The 24145-nt window shown below is 41.6% G+C and overlaps 1 protein-coding gene across 1 annotated transcript in view; it reads left to right on the top strand.

The window, feature by feature from the left end:
- Positions 1–24145, top strand: part of PLCB4 (phospholipase C beta 4) — a 314466-nt gene that overhangs the window by 3645 nt on the left and 286676 nt on the right. The window contains 1 exon segment of the mRNA XM_043512117.1: positions 10630–10689. The gene's annotated coding sequence lies outside the window, so the exon portion shown is untranslated.

Raw genomic sequence — 24145 nt, 5'->3', positions numbered from 1 at the left:
TACTGATTGTGGTAGTAGCTATCTTGCTTAGAGAATGTAATGATTTGTGGCACTTTCAGTTTAGGAACCCAGCTAAATAACAACAGTTTTATATCCTGTTCGATAGTGTTTTAACAATTGTAGCATCCAGTTCTTTTCTCAGATCTACTGCACATTGCAGAAATTGCTGCTCATCTTGGCTGATTCCTTTATGTTCCAAATAGGGATTTGCACCTTTGGCTACAGCTGGCTTAGGTTAAACACCGTTTCAAAAAAAGCCACGTTCTAGCCAAAAAGATAGTCTCTTTATATTAATGTCCCAACGCTTCTCCGATCCATCTGTCTTGACAGTGGTGGAAGTGAAGGCTGTTTGTGCTATATATGATGTGATGCTCAGCAGTCTTCTTAAAGGTGAACTGACCAAGGAAATGGATGCACATACTTGCAGGATAGCGCTACAAATATTTGCTAAAGTACAGGCACAATGTAAACATCAGAATTTAGGAATGCTGTGTAGGTTGGAATCATCCTTGGGGATTCTCATTCCATATTCTGAACTGTAAGATCTCTGGGGCAAGTACTATCTTTGTGTTATTTATTATACATCACCTAGACAATGGGGCCCTCGCTCTTTTTTTTTTTTTTTTTTTGTCTTTAGATACTACTGCAATAGAGGTAATAAATAGATTGCTTTGAAGCTTAGGACAGATACCACATATTCTGTGCAAGTTAAAGGAGAAGAGTACCTGTATTGTTCTGATCAGCAAGCTGAAACTTCTAAAGATAAGCAGCTGTCAGCATGAACAGAACAATTGGGTGTCTTGAAATTCCAGGTGTCTGGGACTTCCTTTTCAGCACCATATGGGTTACAGGAGTTTATGGCCATGTATGTTAGCAAAGTGAAAGGAATCCTATTCAACTTTTTCTTAACTATGATATGCAAATTAAAATAGTACAAGCTCAGGGATATGAACAATACCACATCTGGGCAAACTATCAGGAGTGCAGCATAATTTATGGGACAAGGCATTGCCTAAACTAGTTGAACTTACATTTCACATGCTACTAAAGGCCCCTACAGGTTTCCTTCATTAGGAAACCAACCCAATTTTGGTTTGACTTATGGTCCAGTAATAGCAGAGTTACATTATCTTTGGGCTTTGGAAATATAGTCTGGGATATTGCATTTATGGAGCTGTCAAATGTTTTGTGACCCTGGGCTTCTGGCACAAATGTAAAAGTGCTTCACACAGTGTTAGTTCTAGCTCTGAGGATTCCCTTTGTAAACTTTCAAGTTGGAACATAACTCAGGAGCACATTCATTCTGTGTTTGGCAATAGGAATGAGACAGTTAGAATCAGCAGCACATGCTTAAAGGGACAACATCAGTTCAAAATCAAGTCTGTTTGAACAATGACTTAAAATACCCTCCAATACTGAACCTGCCACTGAATCCCCCTGCCAATTTTGGTTGCTTTACAGTCACATTTTTGTACTTTTTAGGAATGGTTGTTCTCTTCCCTGTTGTGTTAAAGACCCACAAAAATGCTGGATACTGATTAAATAACTACACAGGGGAAACAGAACAACTGATGGGCACAAAATGCAGTTAGATAAAGTAAACAAACTAGGAAAAAAATTTCCCCTCAAAGCCCTTTCAGCTACAGTAAGGTTCTGTGCTATTTAAAACATTATTATTTATTTGTATTGTTACAATGTCTAGAAGCCCCAGTCAAGAATTAAAGTCCCATTTTGCTAGGCAGTGGACACACATAGGTACTCCTTGCCTCAAAGATCTTACAGTCTTAAGGGTAGGATAAGGCAACAAGTGTATATACTCATGGTGGACAAAGGGAGCAAAAGGGAACAGTGAGACAATCAGAAGAGTAATAAGGAGCAGTCAGAGCAGACCAGCTGCCAAGCCTTTGGATTCCATAGTACATGTGAACAATTTTCAGCAAGAAATGTTATTTTTAAGTTGGTGGCCTCCCTTTAAATGTATCCCTAGGTACAGGGCTAGCTGTTGGCTGGAAACTGACTGAAGCAGGCTAACTTAAAAAATAATTTTGTTTGAATGACGTCTTTAGGATCAAGCCCAGTGTGTTTGCACAGTGAGGATGTGCTGCACAGCTGTGTAACACCCTGTTCTGTTTGCTGAACAAATAAGAAATTAAACTGATGGCTCGTGCTTTGTTCATTTATAGGGATCAGCAGACAGTGACAAAATCTGTCCAGATAGACCTGACCTGAAGATTTCATAGAATAGCCTCAGAGTTTTTTTTAAAAAGGTGTTGTGCTTACAGTTTAATATTTAAATATTTAATATACTTTAAGATTCTTTCTGTGAATTTAACCCAGCAATAATATAGGAACATTGTTTATTACTTACCTTGAACTATCCATATTGCTAGTTCACAGTAATGGCACTTTTAGCTAGTTGATGACTGTCAGGCTCAGAAATAGCAATTGTAATATGATAAAATTATTCTGGAATACATTTGCATGGTTTATTCATGGTAAGAATTGCTTTTTTGCATGTCAGACTGCTGACCAGAGCAAAATTGGAACTGGATATACATTCTGGGTGAAAAAAGACATGTTCTCTTAAACTGTGTATGGGGAAAAAAAGAAAATTAGTTTGGTTTAACCCAGTTATTTAATTTCAACTTTGTGTCGAATCCATTTCAATAAAAACTTCTGGCAGCTATGTCTTGCAATGCACATTATAAAGTAACGTCACTTAGAGTCAGACTCGTATGAAATCAATCCTTTGTTGTCAGGGGTGTGGTTGAGTGGGGGGTTGGGATGGAAACAACACACGTATATTAAACTAAATTATACTGCGTTCCCTTTGCCATTGTTGAAAATATTTGTTTGAATAAAACTTCCTTTCACCAGCTCCTCCGGGATCCTACAGTGAAGTAATAATTCTGTGCTCTAATATTCTGCTGGCATGAAAATGATTATAAATTCACCACTGTGTGATCTGATAAGAGGGAAAGAGGGGCCAGAAGGGAGGAAGCCCGACAAGCTCAAATAGCTTTAGAATTAGTAAAGATAATTTTAAACAAAGTGAAAGCTGCATGAATTTGTCTGTTACATTTGAAAATGTTCACCAGTATTAAAGGTTCTTTGTATGAAAATGCCTAATATGGTCATATGTGTACTGCCCATTATATTAGGGTACAGAAAGGCATATATACACCTTAATGGTGTTCTGTTCAATGTGACTCTGTGCAGGGCTGTGAGTCCTGTATGATAAATGTCATGTAGTGGTCCCATTAAACATTAAAAGGGAAAAATAATTCTGCTTAATCCTTCTCTTTCACTGTCAGTAGTGTATAGAAGGTAGGGGTAATGGAAAGATCAGAACATGCCACGTTACAATTGCTGCTGGCCTACATTTCAAAGTATGTACTGAGATGAACCTTCAGTCTTTGGAATACAGGAGCATCCCAAACAGAACTACTGAGTGGTGATAAAGATAAAGATTACCCTGTACATGCTGATTTTTCTTGGGAGACTATAGCTACTGCACTTTATTTTAGTGCCTGAAACTTCCTGCAGCAAAGGCTGGATCCAGCGTCCATCTTCAGTCGCTGTGAAGCAGCCCTGTGCTATGGACCTGGTATGGTTCCACTGGACCAGGGATGGCCAACCTCTGGCTCCGGAGTCACATGCAGCTCTTCAGAAGTTAATATGCGGCTCCTTGTATAAGCACCGACTCTGGGGCTGGAGCTACAGGTGCCAACTTTCCAATGTGCCAGGGGATGCTCACTGTTCAACCCCTGGTTCTGCCACAGGCCCTGCCCCGACTCCACCCTTTCCCGCGCCCACCCCTGAGCCTGCTGTGCCCTTGCTCCCCCCATCCCCCCAAGCCTCCTGCACGCCACGAAGCAGCTAATCAGGAGGTGCAGGGAGGGAGCGGGAGGCGTTGATTGGTGGGGCTGCTGGTGGGTGGGAGGCACTGCGAGCAGGGTAGAGGAGTTGATATGGGGCTGTTGATGTATTACAGTGGCTTTTTGGCAATGTACATTGGTAAATTCTGGCTCCTTCTCAGGCCACCCCTGCACTGGACTATGGCTGGCCAGTAGGCTGAAGTAGCTCTATGCAGAATGGCCATGAATCCTGGAGGGAGAATTTTTTCCCTTCCTATCCTATCCCTTAGCCTACTGCTTAGCCTGTCCACATCTTCCCCAACACCTGACCTGGCCAGTCATGCTGGGCTCTAGGGTCTGGATTTGTCCCTAAGTGACTGTCTGCTTCAAATGCATTATGAGTCACCCTAACTTCACTCTTGGCTGTGTTGTAGTGTTTTCATAAAAATATTGAATTTCATTGGCCAAAGCAGAACTAAAGTGTTTGCACTTAAATGAGCTGGGATTGTTTGTAGTGCTCATAAGTGAAGCCTTGGATTGTTACCTAACTTTCTTTTTTCAGTGACTAATTTCACAGATTTTTGAATTGCATTTCTTAGGATAATTTTTGTTTAAAGAACAACTACAGAAACTCTCTAAATTTTTTTTTTTAAATTTGGCATTAGAAAATGTAAATAGAATATTTTATCTACTCTTGTACTAGTTGGTGCCTATCTGTATAGCTTTAGTTCAGTGTGTAAGAAAAGTAATTTGACAAATGGCTGGAATATAAGGAAAGTAGAGAGAATAGTGCATTCCTATAGTTCTTATTCTAAAGACAAAAGAGCCTTTATCTTATTCATTATTTTTACCTTTATTTACATTAATTGTCTGAATATGTCTTTGGGAAATTTTAGAAATAAACCGTTAGCCTGTATTTCTGAGGTATGTTGAAAGTGCATTAGGATCAGAGTTTGTGGTATTGCAGTTTTGTTTATTTTACACAAAAGAGGATCTTATTTATTGCCTGCTTTAAACTATTACATTTTGAGTGATAACAGGAATCCATTTATTTAAAAAAAAATATTAAAGATCCCTTAGACAGTAATGTTTTGCTTATAAACGTCATTAAAAAGGATGCAATCACTGTCATTGCAGTCAGTCTTCTTTTCAGTAAGAATAATCCTAAAATTCCAGCCCATCTGGAGAGCCATTAAAAATCCTTTTTCCTGTGGAACTAATCTGGATGTGTCATGCAACCAGTCCAAAACCCATTCTATATAGATATCCAGAGTAGCTTTTGTTTTTCAAATTGGTTGTATGCACCCTGATCCTGTTCTGAGAAATGTGCAGCAAGCATGGGATGTGTGTGTGTGTGTGTGTGTGTGTGTGTGTGTGTGTGCTATATGTGTTATGTTAATTGCAAGATCGGTGCCAAGCTGTCCAAATGGCAATACCCATAGGCTATACATTTTTTTTTTACTGGTAAGGCAGTTTGCTTACTTCACACAATGTGCCTGAGCACATATGTCCTTTGTACAGCCATAGATGGTTTATGAAAGTGGAATTTTCTATTGATTCCATCACTTTGGGCAAAAACAGACAAAATTCAGTTTTTTGATGTCAGTTTAGAGTAGCCACTCTTAAACTGGTGCTGCTGAGGTAGAAAGCTACAGTCTGGACAAGGAAATGTAAAACAAGGACTTGTCATGCAGAGTAACTTCAACTATCATGTCATTTGTCATCTACACTGTGTCATATGACTGATACTCGGTTAAATGGGAAAATATCTGACTGTGATATTACTTGATCCAGATCCTGTATACAGGGATGCAAGGTTGCGTAGATTCATAGATTTTAGGGCTAGAAGGGATTATTAGGTTATCTAATCTGATGTCCTGTATATCACAGGCAATTACATTTCACCCAGTTACACCTGTGTTGAGTCCATTAACTTAATTGATTAAGCATATTATTGGGAAAGGCATCCAGTCTCTATTTGAAGACATCAGGAGATGGAGAATCTACCACTTCCCTTGGCAGTTTGTTCCAATGGTTACTCAGCCTCACTGTTAAAAATGTTTGCCTTATTTCTGCATAGAAGGAATACGGTGAAACAAACGGAATTTGATGTCTGCATATGAAAATGTGACACTCTGGATGATTGAGTAAAGTGCAGTTCAACCCTGAAAAGTAACTTAGCAAAAATGTCTGCAGTGTTGTAACTGTGTTAGTCTGAGGATATTAGATAGACAAGGAGGGTGAGGTCATATCTTTTATTGGACCAACTTCTGTTGGCGAGAGAAACAAGGTTTTGAGCTACACTGAGCTCTTCTTCAGGTCTGGGAAAGGTACTCTGAGCATCCACAGCTAACTATAAAGTGGAACAGATTGTTTGGCAAAAGTAGTTAGCTCGTATTCTAAGGGACTGTTTAAGGTGGAGTGGCCTGTTAACACATCTGCAGTCACAGGACTAAAAAAAGGGGGGTGGGGGTTAGTGGTTGTTGTAGATTGTTGTAATACGCCATAAATCCAGTGTGTCTGTTCGGTCCATGATTTTTAGTGTCTAGCTAACTTATGAATTTAAGCTCCCAGGCTTGTCTGTTGAAAGTGTTTCTCAGGTTTCCTTTGGGGATGAGGGCTGATAGGTCAGATATAGAGTGTTGGCTTTGTGAAAAGTGTTCACCCACAGGTGATGGGGTGTTTTTGTCTTTTATTATTTTCCTGTGTGAGTTCATTCGATAGCGTAGCGATTGTCTGGTTTCATTCACATAGTTGCTGTTGGAGCATTTAGTGCCCTGGATAAAGTACATCACATGTTGTGATAGGCATGTGTAGGACCCATGATCTTGGCAGGTGTATTGTTGGGGGTGCTGATCATCATAGCAGCAGAGAAATGTCTGCTGGTTTTGCATCTGTTTTTCTGGTAGGGTCTGGTGCCACTTTGAGCAAGTGTATCCCGATCTGTGGGGAGCTTGCTTATGATGATGATCTTGGAGAGTTTGGGGGGTGTTTGAAGGCCAGAAGTGGGCATTCAGGAAACATTTTTGTCATTGAGTATGGGTTGACCTGCTCCAAAACAGAAATAAAACCTCCTCCAACTGTACACCCCTAGCTGTCACCTGCCACCCCACATTGGAACCTAGACGGGATATCATCCAACAGCTGCAACCCTGGTGCATTATCACTAGTAACAGAGGTGGTTTAGGCCAAATTGTGTACTTGGCTACTATTAAGTGCCCCTCTGCTTTTGACTTCTTCAGATGTCAGGGCAAGGAGGTAAAGAAGTGTCTGGGGTTACGCAAGTGTGTATGATTTTCTCTTTCTGGGTCAGGTGCTACAATTTGCTTACCTTCTTGGAGGACAACCAGAGCTCATGCCACCAGTGGGAGCCAGCCCAGTGCCCTAATAAGTCTGGTTTGTGCTGGGGCCTTTTGGTTTTGTGTGTGGACGAGGACATGACTGAGTCTCTGGGTTAATACTTGAAATATTCCAAATGACTCAAGTCACGCAGGACTTTGAAGGGGAGGAAGTAATTGATGTATGCATGTAGAATGTGTCTCAGATGACAGACCAACGTTCCTGGTACCCTCCATTGCAGGAAGGAGCTGAAGTTTCTCCAAAGCTGCATATAAAACTTTGAAGATCTTGCTTTGTAAAAGCAGTAAGCTCCCCTGAAAGCAAAATCTGGCAGTGTCCATCTTTGGATAAGTGTTGGTAAGAAGCAGAATGGTGAGCATATCTTGGGTCCGTAAGGTCATTAACAGAGAAACTGTAAGGAAGAGTCTGTGAATCTGGTGAAAATTGTCTTGGCCATTTTGGGGACACTGACCATGTATATACCCAAGTATAGGAATAGGGAAAGGACTGGCAGTATGACCTGATGGTTCTTTTATTTTTGCCTGTGTAAAAATTGCCAGAGCTGATTTTTAGGGTTATATATGGGTATGCGATATCTGCGACCCTCATTAATGTCCCACAGCCATAGATGTTGTTTAGCATGTCTGTTCACATTATCCCAGAGAAATTCTGGAAAGAATGCTAGGCCAACTGGATTAGGTCCTTTGTAGCTTTAAGTGACCAGGATGTAACCTCCCCTTTCCCTCTTCCTGTCTTCTATGGGTCCAGCCTTTCCATTTCCGGAAGAATCCCACATGCTTTTCCACAAATCCTGGGCCCAGTGTGCAGTGCTACATTGGGCAATCATGGGATTAGATTTGCAGTGTGCCATGGGATCCATTTGCAAGGCCCGCTAAGTCAGCCTCCCTTCATAATTCAAGTTCCAGAGGTGCTGAGATGGATAGGCTGCTGTCAGGAGGCTTAAATTGAATGGCTCTGGTCATGATTTCCAGTTAGCGATGGTTGGCTGTTTGCTTCCAGAGCCTTAGATGGGCTACTGGCTATTTAGGCATGGGAACCCTCATACTTCAGCTATGCAATGCTATGTGTTGTGTAAGATTGAGAGAGAAATATATTTAATGAGGCACAGTGTGTGCTCTGTCTTCAAATAAATAAATAATTGTTCAGTGTGTTGCCTTGTGCTTTCTTTAGTACACACTATTCACACCCTCCTCTGAAGACAGAACATGAATTTTCTCATGGGCTTTTCTATAGCACTCTGTTACCTGAGTGCTTCACAAACATGAATTAATTTAATTTCACAACTCCACATTTTGCTGGTGGGGCGCTGAGGGCACAGACAGATTAAGGTCAAAATTTTCACTAATTTTGAATGCCTACACTGAGATGCCTAGGACACAATTTTATGGCGTGTTTAGGCATCTGTAGCCCTGTGTGATTTCAAAGCACAGCTCCCACTGAGTTCAGTTATAAGCTGTGGGTGCTCAGTACTTCTGCAACGCAGACCCTAGGGTCTCAAGTCAAGCACCTAGAAAATGAGGAACACATAGTTAGGGACCACCTTTGAAGAGCTTGATATGTAGCAAGATATATAGGGTCAACTTATTTGTCCCTCCATATTTTATTTTTCTTTATGGCATGAGAGAAGTGAGAACCTTACTTAGGTCAAGTCTGTGTCTGTGCTGACTTTCCAACCAATGGTGGAGTGAGGATAAACTTGAAGCAGCAGCTGTGGTCTGTTCCGGCCATTGGTTACGCTGACTGAAATCAGTGGTCGCTTAGCATTTCATGAGTGCGACCGAGTCTTGAATCTAGTTCGAAGTTCTTGTCCCAAGGAGTTTACCATTTCACTAAAAAAGGCCACTGGAATTTCTGAGCAGAAACAAGCTTCTGAAAAATACTGAACTGGTGAAAGATGCACTTTATTTTTATTTGTACAAAGAAACAGACGCTGCATTTTTTTTCCATTAAACTTTCCAACATGTCAGTCATGGGCTGAAATGGAACATAGAAATTTCAGACCCAAAGGTAATTTTCCCTCAGAAAGGCTATAAATGACTGATGATAGGAATTTTGGGCCAAATTCAGCTATGTTATATATATTAAGTCTGGAATAATGCAAGTGACTTGGGTGGATTTACTCTGGTATAACTGAGTTGAATTTGGCCCAGAATCTCTAGATACAGAATAAAAATATCCATCATGTATCTTACAAACTGTTGGAAGGATCTGTTTATGTATTAAGATGATGTTATGTCTTGCATCATTTTCCCTACAGCAGCATGTTCTGAGTAGTGACTTAATTATTCTGTGCTGTGAGCTGATTTCACTTGGCCCTAGAAACAACTGTATAAACTGGGTTAGTCTTCTGTGTGTGATTGTGCTGTAGTGAGACCAATATAAAGGTGCATTGGGGTAAGCAGAGAAGTTGGATCTATTTTTTTTTTTTTTTTAAAGTAAAGCAACTTTTGTTTTCTTCAATTGGAAGAACACATTGTCAATATTTAGTGAAAACGGAACAACCAACCCCATCAACAGTTGTCCCCTCAGACTCCGTTTATATTTTTGGAATGGTTTCAGTTTTGGTGGGAATTGCTGAACACCTCTGGCAGCTTGGAGAGAATTCAGTGTAGTCTTAAATCAAGTGATTTACTGTTCTTAATGACACAGCCGAAAATCATTGTAACCAACACCAGCACGGGGCATGACTGTGAGGCGCTGCTGGAGTGAACCACTTTAGTGCCCCTTGCTGGCTACCTGTGCTGTGTTCTGTGCAGGGGAAGGAACAGATTCCCATGGGCTGCTAATTCCTTTCCCGCACAAGTGGGTGGAGAGTGGTCTGCCAGATGTGGGAGTGGATGGAGCCTTCATTCCATCCCCCTCTAGTGTACTTGCTTGTGCTGCACCGTTTATATCTTGCCCTAGAGCCAGGGGGAAGCAGGGATTGTGAACCTCAGAGCTGAAATCAGATGATTCCTGTCCTGCTTCTGGGGCAGCACAGCTACACATGGTTAAGCATCATTATACGGTTACAGTCTGGCCTAAATGTTGTGGAAAAAACTGATACATCATCTTCAAGACTCACCTGTAGGCTAGGGCTCATCTTTTGATAACCGCTGCATAAGGGGATTTCAAAGTCAAATTAACACCAGTCACCAATGTTTTGATGTAAACTGCAATATTGCTCATAGTCTCATCTGGTGGGAGGGAAATGTATTGGAAAAACTACGCCATTTGGAATAATCTATTATATTTTGTTAGGATAAGTGCGGACTCGTTTTTTAATGTATATAAGCAATGACTGTTCTTTGAATTTGCTGTTTTTAAAATAGGCACAATGTTCTATGGTATATTTAATTTACAGCTCTGAGAACTTTCATATAGTAGCTTTGTTTCTGAAAAAGCATCTCTTTTTTTGTTTTTTGGTTTTTAGGGGAAAGCAGCAATTTCTCCACCATGGAAACCTCTACAAAGTGATCGTTGGTTTACAAAGGTAGATGTCTTTTCCTTTTTTCTTCTTTTTAGCATTTTTTATACTGTGGTGTGTGTGTGTGTGTGTGTGTGTGTGTGTGTGTGGACTACTCCCGTTCAAAATATAGCTTAACGCTGCTATGCCGTGTGATTGATGTTAGTAGAATATAGAACTTATTCCAGAGTAAAGAATGGCAGTTTGGAAACGAGAACGATAAGGGTCAATGAGCATGGACACAGCATTTGCTTTTTTGGCCAAGTGGCTGCAAATTTCCTGAGCCTTAAAATATCTCCCAAAATCAACGGGCCTGACAGTGGTGAATGGGGGTGGAGGGCTAGTGCCATAGGTGCCCCCAAGGTGTCTAGACTGTCGGTGCCCCTCCACTTTTTTGATGCTCGAATCCATAGCATCCTAACATTTCCTGGGCATACTAGGCCCATCTTATTCCCAGACATGAGCAAGCCATGTCATGAAGCAACCACCAGGCTTCATTCAAGTGTCAAATTTACAGGAAAGGGACATTAACCCCCTCCATGGGCTTTTGAGCACCTGCCACTTCCGCCAGTTAATTTTATCTCTACGTAGGGAAAAATCTCACCTGGTGCTGCTAACCTGGAATATCGCTTGTGTACCCCACCAGCAGCCAGGATCTCACCATATTTGCTCCCCGCATTCAAGAGGTATATGCCACCTGGGCACAACGGTCAGAGGCAGTTCCAAGCAACGCTCAGACAACCACCACCAATCTGTCAGGTGTCGCCAAACTGCGTGTAACAGCAGGTCATGTGATACCAGCGCACATGGCGGAATTGTCTCCTCCACATAAGCTGATCCGTTTGGCTGAAGTGGGCCCCTTTGATGCCTGTCCATGATCATATCAGTGTCTGTAAGCAGGGGGATGATGGTCCACATACAAGTTGAATGTAGAACTTATTTCAGTGCCAAGCATAGTGAGATATTTGGGATTGAGCGTGAAATAGATATATTTTATTTTTGATGTTTCTGCAGTAAGTAAATCTGTAACTGGACCACCCTGTGAGGCTCTTCTGGCATGTGATGGATACTGAGGTGGTTCCTTAGATTATAAAGGCATTTAAAGCTTCTGATTGGAGGGGGGAAGTCTGCAGTGGTGGAATCATTTGGAGAGGTGGGCCTGGGAAAATATTAGAGGAGAAAGTCAGGGCTGTAATACTTCGGCGCTAATTCTGGTTTTGGGGTTCATTGTGCGGGTGGCTGGGTAGTATTTAGTGACCTGTGACATAAAGGAGGTCTGTCTAGATGATCTGGTGGTTCCTCCTGGCCTTAAACTCTGACTTGGTGAACATCTAGAAGGATGGGACCTTGCTTGCACCCTTATGGTTGAAGAGGCTCCTTGTGAAAAGTAGAATTGAAAAATAGTAAATGAACAGGTGACAGGCAGTGGTGTAGCTGGAGCTAGTGTGTTACCTGTAACTTGTGGTCATTGGGGTTAGTCACTGGAAAAGTGATGTGACTTGCTGAGCACAGTGTCAAATACTGATCTTCAGTAAATAGGCATAGCTACCTAAAAGACATAGACTTAGGCATAGCTTATAGTGTCATTGCTGTGCATGTCTGTCTAGAAGTATCATGGTTCTAGAACCGTCAAATTAAAATGCATTCACTGTCTAGGGTGATCTGCCTCCTGACTTCCGCTTCTTTTAGTGTCCAATGTATCCCTCAACTGTGCCAATGTGAATTTGGGGACGGTTGCACTTCTACCCAATGTTCTCTTGCTGTTGCTTTGTTTGTCTTTAAATTATTAAAATGCTCCCACTGTGATTCTCCTCTGGGCACATGTCCACTTTGCTAAAACAATTAAAAACAAAAATATTAACTTACGTCAACCAAAAATAGACTCTTCCTTGGAAAGGATCAATTAACATAAACACACCCTGACAACCTTCACAGCAAAAGTCTCAGTAGACAGATGGAGCCTTCCAGGTTCTTTCCTGGTGTAAGGGGAAGTGTAAGTGATAACTCCCACTGAAGACTCGGGATTGAATTCAGAAGTGATATAATTGCTGGGCTAATTTATCCATCTGTTGTGGGAAAAACCACTAACTGCAGATGTCAGATAAGGTAGGGGAGGTTGCTTTTTTTTTTTTACACCCTGCTAGCTCTTACTAAATTCCCTTCTTTCTCTCTCTCGATGTGTGTTACTCATTTTACACAGATGGGTGCAGATGGCAGTATTTATCACTTGTACCCATATTTAACCCATTTACTCGATTGTGTAAACTTAGACCATCACTTGGGCACATCTGAATTTGGGTATAGACTTTACACCACATCAACAGACTTTGGGAAAGCAAAGTCCAGAGTTTCTAGATTTACACCAAGTAAATGACAGCAGAATTTGGTTCAAGGGCCTTCTGCCAAAAATTCCCTGGCTCTTCCCCTGGAGCATTCAAATCTAGGGTTCTCTAGCAGAACACTTCATCCAATACTTGATATCTCAGAGCTGCATGGGAAGAGAAGCAGTTTTTCGGGTATCTAACATGCTAAAAACATAGGATACTAAAACTCAAGAGAGAGCTTCATGAGTTAGTTCCCTTTGTACTCCTTTGCGTTCTTCTATACTGCACTCCCTCTTGGAAATGCTGTTGGCCAGTGTCTCCTTCAATACAGAACATTCAGATTCAGTCCTGATAACCACCACTGCATATACTGTACATAAATTTACATGCAGTAGCATTGACATGCCTGTGAGTGGTGTATGGGCTTTGAACTCCTCTCCTTGGTGTGGAGTCCATGTCTGCCCTTCTCCTTCTGGGCTCAGAGCAGGAAAAGGGTCCCACTGGCCCTGGAAATAAGCGTTTTTTCTTGCTGACCATATATGGAGCCCAGGGAGTGGCTAGAGAGGCTCTCCACCCACGGGGAGTGTGGGATACAGTACGGTGATGCCTGGGGGTTGGCATTAGGAGCTAGTTCTGGGATCTAAGGGTTGCACAATCCAGGAGCAGCCCCAATCTTTTGTTTACATAACAGAGGGGAGTTCGGGTTGGAACCCCTTGCTCCCTGTACTACACGGAGAGGCACCAGGACTCCCATTTAGCATGTGCAGCAGTGTCGATTGGCTGCCCTTCCTTAGAGCAGGTGTGGCAGAATTGGAGAGCTCAGCCAGTTGGAGATGAATTTTTCTGTAGATCAGGGATTTTCCCTACATTCCTGTATGGGGGAGGATATGAAAAAATCAATGTAGAGGGGGAAGTCCATGGGTTTGGCATTTCTGAATAAAATAATGAAAAATCGTAACTACACATGACACCAGAACAACCTCATTAACTTCATTAAGCCCCAAACACCAGCTAATTTCCTTGAGGTTGTGTGGGGTGTAAGTTGGAGAAGGATTTGGCCCTACGAGGCTTTGTACAGGAAGGCAGAAATTAGGACAGGCTGTTTTCATAGCGGAGAATGCAAATTAGGGATTCCAACTTCACTTCTTGTGATGGCACAGACGGAGGGAGAGAGCCTAACTTTTGTTTTATAACATGCCTCCTTTTTTTTGTTGGTACAATTATTTATGTTACTGTTTAGATCTGTATGTACTTGAGTTTATGCACAAATTGGGCACTTAAACATCTAGCTGTAAGATTCTGCATCTGCAGTTAACTGTGGCTGCAAAATAGGAGGCTGGCTTAAGGCTCCTCCAAAAACTGGCCCATAATATTAAAGGTATTCAAACTCAATCTGTTCCTTTCGTATGTCCGAGTGATCTGAGAGAAGACCTAACAAAGGTTATTTTAAAAAAAAAAACCAAGAAAAATCCTGCAAACATTTCTCAACTGTAAAGTTCCCCAGAACCGCTCTTCATACAGAAAGGGATGCAAAATGATATCTCAACTAGGGTTCTCGATTAATTGCAGTTAGCTCACACAATTAACTCCAAAAAATTAATTGTGATTAAAAAAATTAATGGTGATTAATCACAGTTTTAGTCGCACTGTTAAACAATAGAATACGAATTGAAATTTATTAAATATTTTGGATATTTTTCTACATTTTCATATATTGTATTCTGTGTTGTAATTGAAATAAGTATATAATTTTTGATTACAACATTTTGCACTGTAAAAATAATAAACAAAAGAAATATTATTTTTCAACTCACTTCATACAAGTACTGTAGTGCAATCTTTGTCCTGAAAGTGCAACTTACAAATGTAGATTTTTTTGTTACATAACTGCACTCAAAAACAAAACAATGTAAAACTTCAGAGCCTACAAGTCCATTCAGTCCTACTTCTTGTTCAGCCAATCGTGAAGACAAACAAGTTCGTTTACATTTACGGGAGATAATGCTGCCCACTTCTTATGTACAATGTGACCAGAAAGTGAGAACAGGCATTTGCATGGCACTTTTGTAGCCAGCATTGGAAGGTATTTACATGCCAGATATGCTAAACATTCGAATGCCCCTTCATACTTCGGTTACCATTCCATGTTGGTCATTAATAAAATGTGTTAATTAAATTTGTGATTGAACTCCTTGGGGGAGAATTGTATGTCCCTTGCTCTGTTTTAACCGCCTTCTGCCATATATTTCATGTTATAGCAGTCTCAGATGACCTAGCACATGTTGTTGTTCATTTTAAGAACACTTTCACTGTAGATTTGACAAAACGCAAAGAAGGCACCAATATGAAATTTCTGAAGATAGTTACAGCGCTCGACCCAAGGTTTAAGAGTCTGAAATGCCTTCCAAAATCTGAGAGGGACGAGGTGTGGAACATGCTTTCACAAGTCTTAAAAGAGCAACACTCCAAAGTAGAAACTACAGAACCACCACCAAAAAAAAATAAAATTCTACCTTCTGCTAGTGGCATCTGAGTCAGATAATGAAAATGAACATGCATCGGTCCATTGTGCTTTGGATCATTATCGAGCAGAACCCATCATCAGCATGGGCGCATGTCCCCTGGAATTGTGGTTGAAGCATGAAGGGGCATCTCAATATTTAGCGCATCTGGCATGTAAATATCTTGAGATGCTGGCTACAACAGTGCCATGAGAACACCTGTTCTCATTTTCAGATAACATTGTAAACCAGAAGCAGGCAGCATTATCTCCTGAAATATAAACAAACTTGTTTGTCTGAGCGATTGGCTGTACAAGAAGTAGGACTGAATGGACTTGTAGGCTCTAAAATTTTACATTGTTTAATTTTTGAATGCAGGCTTTTTTTCACAATTCTACATTTGTAAGTTCAACTTTCATGATAAAGAGATTGCACTACAGAACTTGTATTTTTCAATTCACCTCATACTATTTCTTTTGTTTTTTACAGTGCAAATACTTTGTAATCAAAAATAAATATAAAGTGAGCACTGTACACTTTATATTCTGTGTTGTAATTGAAATCAGTATATTTGAAAATGTAGAAAACATCCAAAAATATTGAAATAAATGATATTGTATTATTGTTTAACAGCGCAATTAATTGTGAAATCGTGCAATTAATTGGGATTTTTTAGTCGCTTGACAGCCCTAATCGCAACTACACAATGGCATTGACAAAATTGAATTTAATACAGTAATATGAAAGAAATGGTTCCAAGAGTTTCAGTATATGTTTTATCAGTATAGTAACTTGAAAGATGTAACTACTCCTTCTCCATGCTTCAGAGCCTTTGTAAATGTCATGATGCCACCTGGCAATTTAAAAGAATAGTAATTCTCTCCCCACTCCAGAAGCCATGCTTGGTACAAAACTGTCTCCTAATTCAGTTTTTTTGTTTGTTTGTTTTAAGATGGAGGCAAGTCCTTTCATTGCTCTGACAGGCATGGAAATACCTGTTAGCTTCGGAAGCCCAACTCATTGATAATTCTGGAAGCCTTCAGAACAATGGAATAAGACTGGGGGCCCCTTCATAAAGCTGTGATGGTATTTCAAACAAGTTGTCTGGTCTTCACTCACTCACACAGTGTAAATCAGGAGTAACCCCCTCTGTAATCAGTGGTAATACGTTGGTGCCAAACCGGTTCAAGTGTGAGGAGAACCAAGCCTGATGAGTTTTTTACCTCTTTGTAACCCTTTTGCTAGGGTTGTGAAGTACTGTGGGCCAAATTCTCCTCCCTGTAGTAGTGTGGATCTGGAGTAACTCCATTGACATCAGTGTAGTTACTTTGGATCCATGCTGGTGTAACCGAGGACAGGATCTGGCCCTAAGAGACTTGCTCCCCAGTTGTACACTAAGGACCCAATTCTATTATCTGATACGTGGCAACTACTCCTGCTATGAAAGTGACAGCAAGTGTATGAGAGCAGAATTGGCTACTAAGAGTTACTGGCTTGAGACCATTGCATCCCCTGCCAAATCACCCAATTCATTACTCTCAGATGCATAATAGTTGAAATTTTTTTACTCTAGATTTAGTCTTGGTATCCCTGACAGTACTGGATAACCTCTTATTGTCTTTAATAAGCATTGCAATTAAGTAATTTTGTCCTGGGGCTGAATTTTCCATCTCAGTTACCCATGGCTCTGCAGCATCTATTCTTTCCATGAATCCTTCTACTGTTCTTTTAATCAGGTCCATTGACTCCTGCAGTCTATCTAATCCGTTTATGCATGAGGTCCCTGGCTTTTGGAAATGGAGTTCTTTACCTCGAACAAGTCAGCCTTTGTTCCCAAGCAACCACTACAGCTTATCGAGGCAGTGTGTAGACTGTCTTTTTGCTCTTCAGATGGACAAGGTTTTCATTAAAAAATCCTCTTATTCTTACCACATTTCTAGGTCAAGAGTGCTCAAACTCTGCTGCCATTAAAACGTGGAGCCAACAGGATAAAACAAACAAACAAAAAAAAGAAGGAAAAGAAAACCTAACTAAGATTTCTGAAACCAGATGAAACACTATTTTCCACATTCTCCCTGCTCTTCCTGCCTATGTACTTCCCATACTTTTCTTCCAAAAGAATGGTTTGTTTAATGACCATGAAATCCAGTTATCAGAGCCTCATTGGAAAAGGTGAATGCTGAGGTGGGGAGGGGATACACGATGGGGGGAAGGGTAGCCAAGTTGCAGAGTGAGTGGGGAGGAAGATCAGGAACTGATCTTCTAGAAGGAGAAGGAGGAACTGTGGGAACCATTAACCAAGGGCGATCTGCAAACCACAGAGATCTGCAAAATGGGCTGACGAAGCTGTCTTTCCGGTTTGCGACAATAGTCATTTGTGGGTTGTCGGATTGTTTGTCAGACAATTTGTGCACATCTTAGGTGGAGTCGAATGAACTAAAATAATGCCACTGTAAAGTTGTCGTCTTATTTTATTGAAATATTTATGTAGTCCAGACACTGTGGTGCACTCATATAAGGCAATGAACCTATAGAAATGAGTGGGTGAGGAGGGTAAAGGATGTTGCAGACTTGTATGGCTATTGAGACTATCCAGAGTTGTTATAATTGATGATAAATATTTTGGTAGGGATAAGAAATGTCATGCTTAATTCATTAAGCCAATCTTTAACTATTAGAAACCAGGATGACACCTAATGTGCAAGGAAGATTATCCGATGTCTGCCTGCCTTATACCTTCCTCTGAAGTATCTGTACTAGCCATTATCAGAGACGGGCTCCTGAACTAAATGGACCATAGGTCTGATCCAGTCTGGCAACTCCTGTGTTTCTAGTGATCTTGTATGTTAGTATAGTTAGGTAAGAAATTTTGAGCCAGGAGTGTGATCTTTTTTTTTTTTTAAGTTGCTGATGTCCTTTTAAAGGCCTAATGCTTCCCTTGGGTGCTTGCATGCTGCCCCTGTCAACCTGTACATATGAACAAAAATTTGAAGCTAAGTAGCTATTGTTTCTGGCTGAGAAGGTTTTCTTATACAGCAAATTTTGTTAATGGATTATTTATATAATTTTCCATCACAAAGTTATTTTTTATCGTTAAGAAGGAGAGGTAATTTATTGTGTTCTGCAAAATGTACAGGAGTGTTATGTAAACAATTTAAATCAGATGATTATTTTATTTGATATTTATGTTGCAGTAGTGCCCAGAACCACAAACCAGGATTGGGACCCCATTCTGTACAAACACCTGAAGACGTGGTCCATGCCCTGAAGAGGTTACAATATGTAAAGACAAGTGACACATAAAGGGTTTGGTTTGTGGGAGAGGGATGCAATCTAATATATGTATATACATTGTATAACGTGACAATGCCCCCCCCCCTTTGGTGTAGTCGCTGACAAGTGGGTTATTTCCTAGTGTTTTCTAAATCAGGTAATGAGCATATAGCTGTTATGTATATTATATTAATGATGTATAATAATGCATTTGTAAGGTGTCCATCACTGTGATATTTTAGGCACCATATATGCGCCCAGGGTACAAACATGAACTTCAGGTCAAAACTTGAACTGAGTGGTCAAGGAAACACCTGGAAATGGAAAACGTTTTTGCGCCTCTGTATATTAGCACGGTTGAAGTTTTTGTAACTGTGGGCTGAGAGATTCTCTCCGTATGTGTGGGGTGGAGGGCTGGGTTCATGGTCACCTGAGATTGTGGGTGAAATCATGACCCCATTGAAGTCAGTGGGAGTTTTGCCACAAATTTCAGTGAGGGCAGTTTGTGTATATGTGTGAGAGAGAAATAGGTAGTAGGATTTGTCTAAGCAGGAGGAAAAACATGATGGAAGATACCAGAAAAGGTGCAAAATAAACGAAGAAAGAAAAATACAGAACAGTCTGATGTAAAAGTGAGAGATAGGAGAGAAAATGAAAAAAAAGTAAGAAACGAGAAGAAAAAACAGCAAGAATTCATTGAGTAGGCAATTAAGTTTGGAAAAAATTTTATTCATTTCTGTCTCTCCTCTTCTCCCCTCCTAAAACCTTATGCTGAGCCCTATCGTTAAGAATTGCCATATCATTTGCCCAGTGGATATTTTTCTTCAGATTGGCCCAAAGTCATACCTTGTGTGCATGGCAGCTGCAGATTTGTGCTTTTATTGTTTTCAAATGAGGTTAGAAAGAAAACTACTGAGATAATGGGGGGGGGGGGGGAAAGAAGCTGATTTTTTGTTGTTTTGCACAGTATTTCCTCCTGCTTGGAACCAAGGACTACAGAAAGTTCCACAAAATGCCTTTCCTCATTCTATTTCCAGCCCCAAAGGTGTTTGCTTAACATTAGTTGCACATTTTTATACAAAGTGGAACAGCTTCAACAGGAGAGTAACTGGAATACCCAGTGATGAGGGCACTTACCCAAGAGGTGAGAGACTTGAGTTCAAGTCACTGCTCCATACCAGTAGAGGGGGGATTTGAACCTGGGGTCTCCTACACTGTGGGTGAGGTTCCCACCATTATTCTGGGCGGGTGGGTAGGTGCATGGGTGGGTGAATGGTTGGGGAGGGGGTACTTCTCCTTGGCTGTGTTTTGTGCTGGGTCCTGTCCAGTAGGCATGCTCAGAGGCTGCCTAAGAACATGCTTTCTAGATCAGTGGTTTTCATGACCCAGTACTGGGTCGTGGCATGTAAGGCACTGGGTTGCGGCAGCTCTGGTCAGCAGCACCGCTGACCTGGCCATTAAAATTCCCGTCGGTGGTGCTGCCCAGCTAAGGCAGGCTAGTCCCTACCTGTTCTGACACTGTGCTGTACCCTGGAAGTGGCCAACAGCAGGTCCAGCTCCTAAGCGGGGGGGCCATGGGGCACCATCGAACACCAGCTCTGCACTCCCATTGGCTGATTCCTGGCCCATGGGAACTGGGTGGGGCGGTACCTGCAGGTGAGAGCCGCTTAAAAACCTCTGCTTAGGAGCCGGACCTGTTGTTGGCCGCTTCTGGGGTGCAGCACGGTCCATGGTGCCAGGACAGGCAGGAAGCCTGCCTCTGCATCCCTGCTGCGCCGCTGACCGGGAACCGCCCGAGGTAAGCCTGTGCCCCAACCCTATGTCCCAATCCCCTGCCTCAGCCCTCTGTGCCACACCCCAAACCCAGAAACCCTTCCTGCATCCCAAACTCCTCATCCCTGGCTCACCCCAGAGCCTGCACCCCCAGTCCAGAGCCCTGATCCCCTCCCACACCCCAATCCTCTGTTCCAGCCCAGAGTCCACTCCCACACCCCAAATCCCTCATCCCCAGCTCTGTTGGGTCGCAGGCATCAACAATTTTCTTCAACTGCGTCTCCAGAAAAAAAAGTTTGAAAACCACTGTTCTAGATCCAGTCTCACAGGTGAGGTAGGTGGGGAACAATCTAATTTGTAAATCCTGCAGAGGCTTACACATGAGTTAGGCTGACCTGCCTGATGGTGTCAGGACTTAGGTAGCTGTGCTCATAACCAGTAGTAGAAATGTAGGCACTATGGAAACTTTACTAGTGAAAATGTTGGCACCTAGAGACTTCAGATGCCTTTGGGGTTAGGCAGCAGCTGAACAGTGGCTTTATGAATGCAAGTGGTGCCTAAATGTTGGATGTAGGCCCTAAAGTGGCATTTAAGCACCTAAGTCCCTAGCCACAAATCTTGTGGTTTGCCCATTTCTGGAGAGAACCCTTGTTTTTTTCCCAAGATATTCCCATTTTATCTGCTGCAGTTCACACATCACTGTTGTGGCTCTTGTGACAGGGTCAGGCCAGATGGTTACAGGAGAGTGATAGAAGGCAGATATATTAGCCCCAGGTTAAGTAGGTCCCTTTTCCCTGGGTAAGGTAACAGGGAAGGTTCCAGAAATCAGGAACTTTCTGGAAACAATTAAGGCAGACAGGCTGATTAGAACACCTGCAGCCAATCAAGAAGCTGGCAGAATCAATTAAGACAGGCAGGCTAATCAGGGCACCTGAGTTTAAAAAGGAGCTCACTTCAGTCTGTGGTGTGCATGTGAGGAGCTGGGAGCAAGAGGTGCGAGGAGCTGGGAGCGAGAAGGCGTACTACTGGAAGACTGAGAAGTACAAGCATTATCAGACATCAAGAGGAAGGTCCTGTGGTGAGAATAAAGAAGGTGTTGGGAGGAGGCCATGGGGAAGTAGCCCAGGGAGTTGTAGCTGTCTCACAGCTGTTACAGGAGCCACTGTACACAGCTACAATCCACAGGGCCTTGGGCTGGAACCTGGTGTAGAGGACGGGCCCAGGTTCCCTCCATCCCCCCAACTCCCTACTTGATACCGGAGGAGTTGACATGGGCTGTGGGTTCCACCAGAGGAGAAGGTCTCTGGCCTGTTCCCCGATCCACTAGGTGGCTCAGCAGAGACTGCGGGGATTGTTCTTCTTCCTTTTCCCCATGCTGGCCAGTGAATAGGCTAACTGAGTGAACGGCAGATTTGAGCCAAGAAAGAGGCCAAACTGAGGGCTGCCGTGAACCTCTGAGGTGAGCAAATCCGCCAATAAGCGCAGGACCCACCAGGCAGAGGAGGAACCGTGTCACACTCTGTTTAACAGGACTCATCGATCAGAAAACAGGGCATGTGTTTAGTAGTTAAACAGCTGGCCACAGGCTGCATATCTAAACAAATCCTCCTTGATTGCAATGCCTGTGAAAATTGGAATCTGAGCACATGAGTGCTGTTCACCATAAGCATTTCTCTTTACCGGATATGTAAATATCTATGTGGCAAAGTGAATTGTCATGCAAAGCTTTGACTACGATTCTTACAGTTTCATCTTTTCTGTTTTGTGTGCAACCACTCAGATCTACTAAATGTAAATTTCCTAAACTCAACAGGTTGGGTAAGCCAAAAAAGTAGGCGATGACTCCCAAAAAGAAGCTACTGCCAGATCTTAGAAGCAAATATTGAGCTATTGGGTCTAAAACACAATGTACAAGTGTTCCTTTGCCAAGACTTGCTCGTTCGAGTACATGGAGTGGCGATGCTGCTCTCTGATTACGTTGTGTTAAACAGGCAAAATGTATGATATACTGTGTATTGCTTAAAAATACATGCAAATTCCTCTTTTCAGATGTGCTTATATTTTTGACACTTAATTGTTTTTCAAACTTCAGAATTTTTGTTAAACATTTAAATGAAAAGTGGGGGAGTGAAACTATTCTACGTTACATAAGTGCATATTTTCACTGTTTGATGAGCCCCCGTCTTTGGAAGCTCATATTATAAACAAGATGACAATAAGATTTTTTTTTTTTTTTTTTTGCATTCTGAACGGGCAGTTGGGAACATGGTTTTGGAATTGCTGCCTGGGTTATCAGATAATTAACATGCTGAGGGATTGCCTGGGCTGCTTTTCAAAAATGCAAAATACTCTTTCCAAATATCTGAGATTTGGAAGAATCTGACCCTTTTTAATTTGTTATGCAATGAGTCGTGTGTGTGTATATATGTGTGTATATAATTTATAAACTGAGCAAGAGTACAAACACCTTTTGTTGCAGGAAAGGAATGCTTCTCTCATCTCAGTAAACAAGGCCCCTGAATTAGCAAGAGTACGTGATCAGTTTCGGAGCATTCAACGCCTGATGGTCACATGCAGGTGCAGGGACTGTTGTTGTTATTGAGTCTGACCTTCTGCGTAACACAGGCCAAAGAACCTCATCCAGGAATTTCTGCATCAAGCTTATAACATTTGGTTGAGCTATTGTATATCTTGTAGCAAGACATCCAGTCTTGATTTAAAGACTGCAAGTGATGGAGAATTTTCCAGGTCCATTATGTCAGTTGTTCCAATAGTTAGTTAATCTCACTGTTTAAACATTTGCATCGTATTTCTGGTCTGCATTTACCTAGCTACAGCTTGCAACTAGTTGATCTCATTAGTGGTTTTTTTGTTTTTTTTTTTTTCCTGGATGAATCAAAAATCTCATCCCCATGTAAGTACTTGTAGACCGCAGTCAGGTCACTTCTTAACCTTGTCTTGGATAAACTAAATAGGTTGTGCTTCTTAAATCTTACCCTCGAAGGCAGATTTTCCATATCTGGAATCATTCTGATAGCTCGGATCTGAGCCCCTTTGAATTTTTCATCATCCTTTTTGAAGTGTGGACACAATATTGCATGTCACATGGGAAGTATGTGACAAAACCGGGAGTGGAACCTGGGTTTCTTGAGTTCCAGGTGAGCATCCTGGACACACATGCCATTCCTTTCTAAGTACAATCCTGTAATCCTTGATTTAACCCCTTTGGAGTGTGGGGTGCATGAGGAATACAGGATGAGGCTCTTAAGGCCAGATTTTTAAAAGTATTTAGACTCCTAAAGATGCAGGCAGGTCCCTAATGGGATTTTCAGAAGTTGTCTAGGTACCTAAATACCTTTGAAACTCTGACCCTTAATGATCTTTTTTTCTTCATTGATTGATTTATCCTCAGTGAGCATTTTTCCACATCTTCTTTGTGCAATTTATTGCACAGACATTTTGGAATAATATTTTTCCTCTTTGTAAATTATGTAGATAAATAATCAGTGACCTAAGGGAATTTTTTATTCTGCTAAAATGTTAAAAATTAAAAGCCGGCTTTTGTTTGAACTGTTAAATTCTAACAAATGAGCAGTTTTGCTCGTTTACTGA

The sequence above is a fragment of the Dermochelys coriacea genome, chromosome 3 (genome assembly GCF_009764565.3).
Source record: "Dermochelys coriacea isolate rDerCor1 chromosome 3, rDerCor1.pri.v4, whole genome shotgun sequence".
In the NCBI taxonomy this organism is placed as follows: Eukaryota; Metazoa; Chordata; order Testudines; family Dermochelyidae; genus Dermochelys; species Dermochelys coriacea.
The sequence above is the reverse complement of the archived record's forward strand: the minus strand, read 5'-3'. Positions and strand labels throughout refer to the sequence as shown.